A 9,825-nucleotide genomic window follows, 5' to 3' on the forward strand; every position below is an offset into this window, starting at 1 on the left:
TGTTTCCGGGTGGTCCTCGATGCCGGTATGGCCGGCATCGTGCAGCCCCTGATTACTGCATTCGGGATGCCGGTATTTACATGTCTGCATGGGTTGTGATGTCCTCCTATTACCGGCATGCCGGTATTTGCTCCCTAAAGGGGCGCGTGTATGCGCACATGCCGGTATGAGGGGGCACAGTACGGGCGCTGCCGGCATTGGCGGTTTGTCGGGTCGGAATGCCCCGGACCCGTTAACAATGCCGCTATTACCATTTCGCCTTCCTTTTTTCATTATCTCCATTCTCGTAATGAGGCCCACAGTGTTTGATGCAGAGTGATTTTAAGGCAATACTTTTGTAAAGAGGAAGCCAGTGGAGGGATGATAGTTCAGCTTTGATATGGTTGTCTCTTCTGAAGTGGCACAGGAGGCAAACATCTGCGTTTTGCACCCTTTGGAGTATGCAAGTAGCGCAGGAGGAAGGCCAAGGCATACCCTGTTTCTATAGTTGAGCACGGCAGAGATTGGTTCTATGTGAAATTAGTTTTTTTAAAGATCTCAAGAGAAAAAGACTGCTTTACTTTGACCGATTTTCTTTTGATCGGAAAGCTGTCATTGTAAAGGTCTTTTTCTCCTGACTCCTTTTAAAATGACGTTTTCCCTTTTTTTAAAATATTCGGGGTGTTTCATCCCCTGAGCCCCCCATTGTTCTTTCCCCCACCCCTCTACCCTCTCCCGCAGGATTTCAACAACTTGCCCCTCCTCCAACACCACCATCTCTCACAGGAGTTCAGTCCCAGGCCCTTCTCAACCCCCTAAACCAAAACACATACATACAACCCACACACCAACACACACGCGTGCGCACACAAACACACACTTACCCGTTTTCCTCGCACTACGCTTTCTGGTCCCGCAGAGCCTGTCAGCCCCTGCATGCACTTGTGTGCGGCAGGGGCATGACAGTTTGCTTTAGAAAGACTGCTCTGTGTGGTCACGGAGCGGTTTTTCTAAAGCAACCTTTTAGTGAAAAGACCTTTTGAATAAGATCTTTTCACTAGGAACGCAGAGATTAGGGCATTCATCTCAATGACTCTGTATGGCAACATTAGGAGTGGAAGAGTTTTTATAAGGCTATGGGGGAAAGAAGGACGTGTTTATGACAGCATTGATTTGGGAGGCTAGGAAGGGCTTTAAAGAGGTATGGAAGTCCAGGCTTCTCACTGTTGATGAGGGCTGGAGGCAAGGCACGAGGGACAAAGGCCAGATGGAGGGAATCCAGAGATTCAGGCAGTTGGTCGTGATGAGAACCTCAGTTTTATCTCTGTTTATTTTTATCCAGTTTCCGTGCATCCATTGGCGCATGACAGTCATACATCGGTGGCAGGTTGTATGCTGCACAAAATTGAGATTTGCTGTGTCTAATAGGTAAGACCGAAGGTGCAGATTGGTTGAGAAAGGGGATGAAGGTAGATAGTAAAGAGGAGGGGCGAGAGGACAGAGATGGAATAGTAGTATTTGGTGGTTGCTTATATTAAAGGCCACCGTTACTTGAGGAGGATGAGAGCACCTGACCATTGTCAGAAAGCACATGTTATCCAAGACTGATGTGATGATAGATTCTGTGCCGGAGATGAGATGGATACTGGCTTGACTGTCACCCAGAATATTGTGGTCTTCCAGGTAGGTCTGGAATAGGTAGGTCACAATGGATTCTAGCATCTTGGCAGGGAAATGGAGGTTCGAAATGGTTTGGCCGTTTCTGAGGATAAAGGGCCCATTGAGGGTTTTCTGGAGGAGGTGTGATAACTTTATTTCTTGAAGTTGATAAGGTGGAGAAGGAGGCTGGCAAAAAGGGGGAGAGTTCTTTGAATAAGTTGGCAGGGACAGGGCCCAAAGGGGAACCTGAGTTTTTGATTTTACATAGGAGATAAAGGAGATTGGCAGATGAGATGTGGGAAAATGAAGTAAAGGAAAAAGGTGGAAGAGTTCGCCAAATTGTAGACAGCAGGGGAGAGGTTGGCTGCTGGTTCGTGCTTTCGCTGAGGAGATAAGGAGGCAACTGGAGTCAACTTTGTCACAAAAGAATTTGGAGAGCATACTGCATTGAGCTTGCAAGGCTGGGATGGAGCTGAAGAGAAGATTGGGGAGGTTGTCGAGAAGTGCTAGGGTCAATGTAAATTATTGTAAAATATGGGGCTTTCTTCCAATACAATTAGGCTTTTTTGGCTTGTGAAATGGGAGAGCTAGACGGTTTTGGTCGAAGGAGTTTCAAATTGGTACAATTTTCAATTGAGGGATCAAAGCAGGTGATTGGATTGCAGAATGTGCAATGTGAACCATTTTGATTGGATCCTGCTGGTGGAGATCTAATATTTTTAAAAGGTAATATTTTGTTCAGGGCAGAGGAGGGAGAGTGTTTGCGTGGTCCCAATAAAGAAGGGATTGAGATCAAAGGTGGTATGGAAATGAGAGTCTGTTATAAGTGGGATATGGATTTGAGACAAGCATGTTTCAAATGTCTGCTGGTGAGTACAGTGAGAGGACAAGAAGGGGCAGAAGGGGAGGAGGGAGGTGATTGGAGAAAGGGCTGCCAAAATGGTCAGGCCATGGGATAGGATGCAGGAGATGTCTGAGGAGTCAGTGGTAACTAGCAGGATGAGAGTGTGGGCTTTCGTATGTGTGGGATTGGAGACCTGTTGTTTGAAGCAGAGAACCTACATATTATTGGTGAAGGAGCTCTAAGCAGCAGGGACGAGTTAGCCTATCCAGATGTTGATATTCCCTTTGATAAGGTGGAATATGAAACCATGTGTGGAGCGATGGAATCAGCAAAGGCATCATTGAAGGCGTTGCAGGGCCCAGAGAGGATAGATGATCAAGATGTGGGTTGTGTAAGTACACAAGGGAGAGCACTTGATGAGTACACATTCTGCGAGGGCGTGGAGGGTAAGTTTAACAGTGGTGACAGGGATAGGTTTTTGTGGATGAAGGCAACACCGCCCCCTCTTCTTGAGATTCTGTTTGTGAGGATGATGACGTTTTCAGGCAGGAACATCTCATTGATGATGGTGTTGCAGGAGTCAGTTAGCCAGGTTTCTGTGAGACTGAGGATATTCAGGTTATAGTCCAAGAGCCGAATGTAGATTACGAAAGCGTGTTTGGCTGCCGAAAGGATGTTGAGGAGCATGCAACTTGGTGGAGGGTTGGAGGCTAATGAGTGCTGGCAGTTGATTAGGATGTAGAGGACTGAGGTGAGTAAGAGTGTCGAGGAGGTCAAGGTTAGAGAAGTTTAATTGTTGCCAGCTTTGAGGTTGTGGGTGGTATGTCAACTTTGGGGGTTGCTGTAGAAGATGCAGTGGTTAGGGGACTCAGTTGCTCTAGGATAAGACCCTTTGGACAGAAGAAGGCAGGCTCTGAAGTCTCTACCCCTGTGAGGGTGGAACAGAGGGCACATTGATGTCATTTATGGATGATGGTTAACTGGGTGTCAGGTTTGGTTTTCGAGAAGGTTTGAGCCAATGGCCAAAGCTGCACATTTCCTTTCCATTTCATTTTCCTTTGCTTTTTGCTATTTTACCTGATTAACTGGAATTTCAACCATAGCAGTATGCCACCATGAAATGTTTGAGTAAACACATTGCTCGGGCCTTGCTGGTAAGAGCATACATGCCAACATTCCCCATTCCTTTCAGGTTCATGGCAACTCCTGATTTTCCATTGAATTGTGGAATTCATGTCCTGGACTTGGCATTATAAACCATGGGCTAGAAAACCCAGATTGCAAAGAAAAAACCAAGAATGGATAAGCAGTACCCAAATGGAATGGGGCTTGTTGACATATATGCGATAGGACTGTTGCTACCTGGTCTTGTTTTGCCTGGACAGTACAGGCCACCTCCCTGCTGTCCCTGTGCATTATGAGAAGCAGACAAACCAGGGATTTCGGCCCATTTTGCCTCCTGTACAGACACCTCATTGTCAAGCACAGATCCTGTCTCCCCTTCCAGACCCCCGAATGGGAGGAAATACAAATATATGATCCCCCCTTCTCCTTCTATCCACTTTCAAAGTTCATGAGTGGTGCTTGTTTGGCAAATATGACACAGTGCCCCAAAGATATACTGCACTGGCAGCAGCACAGCATTTAGGTACAATACAGCGGTGTCTTGTCCATAATGGGCAGCTGGGTGGCAGCCTGCCACCCAGCCCCCCAATATATAGGAGCCAACGGAACAAGAATGAAGCAGAAAGAAGAGAACAACACACAGGAGTGATATCCCTTGTCGGCGGGAATCTATGCTGCAGCACATGCACAACACCTCATCATTCTGATAAAACGCAGCTATATCCCATGACAAACTGGCCTAGCTGCACACGTAAGCGTCCTGCAGGCCTAATGCAGCCAGAACCCATTCTGGGTGTCCACCTGCCAGACTGCACACATTCAACTGATATCAATACCACCACATCGAATTCTAGGAGGCAGCTATCATCAGACAATTACATCAGCTGCACACATAACTGGTGCACCCATGCACCGTACGACACCTTACTCTCTCAACTGACCTGGATTACAGTTCCCAAGGGCCTTCAACCTACCAGCGCTCTGCGGTCATACCAATGATATATAGAGCGTTATATAAATGCCAAATAACAACATAAAAATTTATCATGCCTGGCAGGGGCGTAAAGCTCTGCCAGCCAGGCATGGTCTATTGGGTATGTTGGATGGGTCACCACAAGGAGAAGGGGAGTTCCTGTGCACCCTCCTTCAGCTGCAGCCGAATTGTAAGCATGCGAGCATTCCATTTTCTGAGCACTGCACATGCACAATATCTTCAGGCCTCAGGCTCCGAAACTGGAGAAGAAACAGCAGAGGGAACAGGCAAAATCTTCACTGGCGTTGTGCCGCTGCACTTTATAAATACCAGAAGAAACAAGAGATTTGAAACAATGCAAACACCCGAATGTGAAATACGATCAATATGCACTGAAACAACAAAAGTTTAAGAAACATGAGAAGAAAGTTAACTTGTGGTAGCAATCAGCAAGGAAAATGATGAAGTGATATCACTGGACTATTATATGAATGAATTGCGACCGCCAGAGGCTTTGTCCTCTTTCTTACTTCATTGGTCAAAAAGCCTCTAGGTAAGGATGAATGGAACACGCTCTGTTCTCTAGCCCACTTTACCTGACAAGGATTCCGAGACCCCAGAAATAGACTAACCTCTGGTTTCCTTCCAATCACAGTAGGGGAAAGGCCCAAAAAGGGGGTGGATAAGTCCCTGGGAAAGTGTCAAAACCAACTGCATGATATAATTGGCCTAATTTCTCAGATTGTCGAGTTGGTAGAGGATTGTGCAATCCATGAGGTGCAATTAGATGAGCATGTGCAGAGGGGCTGAGGCAGTTTTCCTGCCCAACAATGCTAATTCAGCCTTATCCAAGGAGAGAAGGGTTTATTATGTGATAGGTGTTCAGCTCCTTTGGGGATGGGTGCATTAAGTATTTTTCCTTCCATTTACATACCTTTACTGCCCTGGTCAAAGCACAAGCCACCGCGTGTAAGGTTTTCAACAGGACCCGAAAAGGCATAGCCTGCTCCCATTCAGTATCCCCGAAGGGATGCACTCTCTTCCTTCCCTGCTCTTGGAGGCCAGTATGGGTTCTTTCCCCAAAGAGGAAATCGGTGGAGGGGATGCTCCAGCAGAAGCTTTGCTCAATCTCTTCTATCATCAAGTAAGGCAGTGCCATTTAAATATGTCTTTCCGCAAAGGTTTGGGGGGAGGACTTGCCCACTTTTTATATACTATGTCATACCCCTGGGTCCTCCAGACTGCAGTGGGATTCCAAATAGAGGTCTACCTGCCCCGTCCAATTGGTTGTCCCTGTCCCTCTGGCCTTCAACAAATACAAGGAGACTCTAATAGATCTGTAGACCAAGGATCTCATTGGGAAAGGGGAAGTGGTACCTAAGATTTGTATGACCTCTCAGTTCCTAAATTAAATTTTACTGGTTTCCATCCTCTCATAAACCTAAAGGCATTGAATGTGTTATAGTCTATCACCATTTCAGGATGTTGGGTATCCGTCTGGAGGGACGCCCTGGGACAGGTTGGAAAAATAGACCTCAAGGATGCCTATCTTGTGATTCCGATCTTTCCGCATAATTGGGTATATCTCCAGTTTCTGTGGATGGGTTGCAGGTGGAAATTCTCTGTGATATGATATATGATATGATATGGCATTTATAACGTGCCTATAAACAAGTGTTTCAAGGCGTGACGAGGCAAGAAAGAAGGCAGAATCAAAGACAAAGGTCTTGAGATGCTTCCGGAACCGAAGATGGTTCTGCTCAAGTTTCAGAGAGGAAGGGAGGCTGTTCCAGAGGGATGCGCCAGACGAAGAAAGAGATCTGTCCCCAACTCGTTGCTTGGAGAAGTGACTGACCCTCAAGGAGTTGGAGGTGATGGAACGAAGAGCTTGAGCAGAAAGATATTTCCCATGAGAGAGTTGGAGGTATTGCGGTCCGAGGCCGCAGAAGGCCTTGTGGACAATGCAGAGGGTCGTGAACTTGATCCTTGTTGCCACTGGGAGCCAGTGGAGAGATTTCAAGGCTGGGGAGATACGATCCCTGGGCTTGAGGCCAAGGACAAGTCTTGCAGTCCTGTTCTGGATGAGTTGTAGAGGATGGCGAGTAGAGGCACGTAGATTTAGAAAGAGCCTGTTGCAGTAGTCCAGCCTAGAGAGAACATAACATAACAGGCATATTTGTAAAGCACAGGTTCACCCCCGAAGGGGCATCTTGGTGCTAATAACAGATGTTTATTGTTACCCTACTTAATGGTACTCATTTAATTGACCTCAGAAGGATGAAGGGCTCAGTGGACCTGCCGGAATTCGAACCTGTGACCATGAGGCCAAACACAGGTCCCTGTAGTGGATGCATTAGTCCATTGTGCCACAGACCAGGCAGAACCAGAGCTCTGGAGACAGTGAGCTTCTGGGGGAAGGTGAGGAAAGGAAGAATACCTCTGAGGAGGTGAAGCTGGTAGTTTGACGTCTTCGAGACATCAGAGATGTGAGGAGAGAAGGAGAGTGTGGAGTTGAAGATGACCCTGAGGTCCTTAGCCTCACAGGTGGGAGCTGGAAAAGGGCCCCGGGTGGGCGGCCAGAGAGTGACAGGAAAGGAAGGTGCAGATGAGCCGATGAGGAGGATCTCTGTCTTACTGGCATTAAGGCAGAGATCATGGGAGGCACACCACTCCTGGATTGCAGACAGACAATCCGGGATGAGAGAGGGTGAGGAGGCAGCTGAGGGGAGGCTGAAAGCGAGCTAAGTGTCATCCCCATAGCACTGAAGTTGGAGCACAGTGCAGCTACACGGTGGGCGAGAGGTGCCAGGTATTGGTTGAATAGCCAGAGAGAAAGATTAGACCCCTGGGGTACACCACAGGGTGAGATAGAGGTGAAGAAGTACCCAACTTGGACCTATGAGGGTTCATCAGAGAGGAAAGAGGTCAGCCAGGCCAGGGCCTGATTAGTGATACCCAGGTTACCACAGAGCCGTCCTCCTGATAACCCCAGTATGTATGCTCCTGTTTGGCCTCGCCTCAGCCCGTTGGTACTTCACCAAGCTTTTGAGACTGATGATGGTGCACCTCAGATCAAGAGGGGGAGGATCATTGTTTATTTAGACGCCATGCTTCTACTAGAAGGATATTTCAACCCTCCAACGACGCCTTACCCTGACATTAGTTCTTCTCCAATGTATAGTTTTTGTTATAAATACCAAGAAGTCCACCCTGCAACCTACTCAATTAATCCAATTTCTTGGCTTCAATATATATTCACAGTAGTGTATTCTACTGCTTCCAAGAGCAAGGATGAACAGGATACCTCAGGAGATGTCTCAATCTGAAGATGTTTTCCCTCAGACAATTAGCAAGGGCGGTGGGGATGTTGTCGGTATCCATTCAGATGATATTTATGGCTATTTTTCATTGCAGGATGTTCTAGTGGTTCTTGTTCAGGTACATACACAGTAACATCTCAAACAGTAGGATCATGTAAACTGTTGTATCCTTCTACGCATAGACAATATTTCAGCGATCCATTACATCTCAGTCAAGTCAATACTGTTGTAGACTGAACCCCCAGGTATCTCCAGTACAGGAGTGATTGGCTGTTAGATCATAGTCTTTTAGCTCCCATCCCAGAACTTTGGGGTCCCATAGAAGGGGAACTGTTCACCTCCTGCCTCAACTGTCAACTTCCCAAATTTTTGAGTTGGTTTCCAGATCCGGAAGCAGTGATCTTAATACTTTCTGGCAAGATTGGTCCCAGACGAAAGGGTATGCTTTTCCTCTGTTCGCCATGATCGCAAAGGTTCTGGTTCAGATGCAAAAACATCAGGCATCGTTAGTTCTTCTGGCCCCATTTTTGGTTTCTAGCCCTTATGGAACTGACAGTGGATGCTACTAGGCTCTTTCCACTCATCCCCTTCTGCTCACAGACCCTGGAGTCAGCCACACAATCTAGTCCTCCTGAGGCATCTGCCCCTCATGGTTTGAAAGATTTCAGTGCTTACTTGACATCACCAGGACTTTCAGAGGATGCTTTCCTGGTCACCAGGGACCCCTGGGACAATTCCACAAAATTGGGATATTCTTTCTGATAGTCCAGGTGGATTTCCTAGAGCGTGGATCAGAAAATGTATCCCATAACTTCTCATCCAGTAGAGGTAGTACATTGTTTGGTTTCATTGTTTACCTCTTAAGTGCCAGGCTATTGTGCAAGTCTATGCAAAAAGGACGAGCATACTCATCCTTGGCACTTTAAAATAGAAAGTGTATTAGGCAGTTAATAGTTTCAGGTATACGTTATCAGCTGGACATATTCTAGTGAAAGGGGAACTGGTGAGCAAACATTTTATGGTGAAGAAGGCTCTCAGGTCTATCCATATCAAGGTGCCCCCTAAGACTAAGTATTGTGTTTTATGGGATGTCAACCTGGTTTTCAACCTGTTTCAGTTTTTGCCTGACATTGGCTTCACATTTCGACATCTTTTTGCCAAACTGACTATGTTATTATATCTAATATCTATGAAACATGCGTTAGATGTGAAAACGTTGGATGTGGATTATAAAATATAGGGCATCATCACAAGTCCATCGGTAATTCGCACAATTTCAAAGCGAAAATATCATTACCTCTGGCTCGTGCAGCGGAATTAGCGCTGCATCACAACCTGCCGCAATGCTATTAAGGCCTGGCAGAAACTGCAGCAACAAACCTGCACTAATAGTGCAACCACCGGCGATCCCGGTGTTGTTAGCGCCGTTGGAAATTGCATCACCGCCGTAATGGGAAGCATTGTGGAAGCCATTTTGAAAAACACAATCCATTAAATATCTCCACTTTCTGCAGCAATTTGGTTTAGGAAAGAAGCAAGAATGTCCCAGGAGAGGATAAGAAATAAGAAGCAAGGTGGAAGAACATTGCCTGCGCAAACCCAAATTTAGTGAGGTGGAGCTGGTGGTCTTCACAGATGAGGTCATTGCCAACTGTGAGGAACTTTATGGCAGTCGGCAGCAGAAGACCACTGGGCAGCGCAGGCTAGCCATCTGGAATGCCATCTGCCAGAAGGTGACAGCAGAAGCAAGTGTATCCTGTGATAGAGAGGACTGATGCAAGCGGTGGAAGGACCTGAGGGTCAGGGTGTGGGGACTGCTGTCCCAACACCGCCAGGAGTACCTGGCAACTGGAGGAGGTACTGTGGAGCCACTGGTCCTCACTGCCTGGAAGGAGAAATGCAGTACAGTGTTGGACATCGAAGTG

The sequence above is a fragment of the Ambystoma mexicanum genome, chromosome 4q (assembly GCF_040938575.1).
Source record: "Ambystoma mexicanum isolate Mex_15411 chromosome 4q, UKY_AmexF1_1, whole genome shotgun sequence".
NCBI lineage: Eukaryota > Metazoa > Chordata > Amphibia > Caudata > Ambystomatidae > Ambystoma > Ambystoma mexicanum.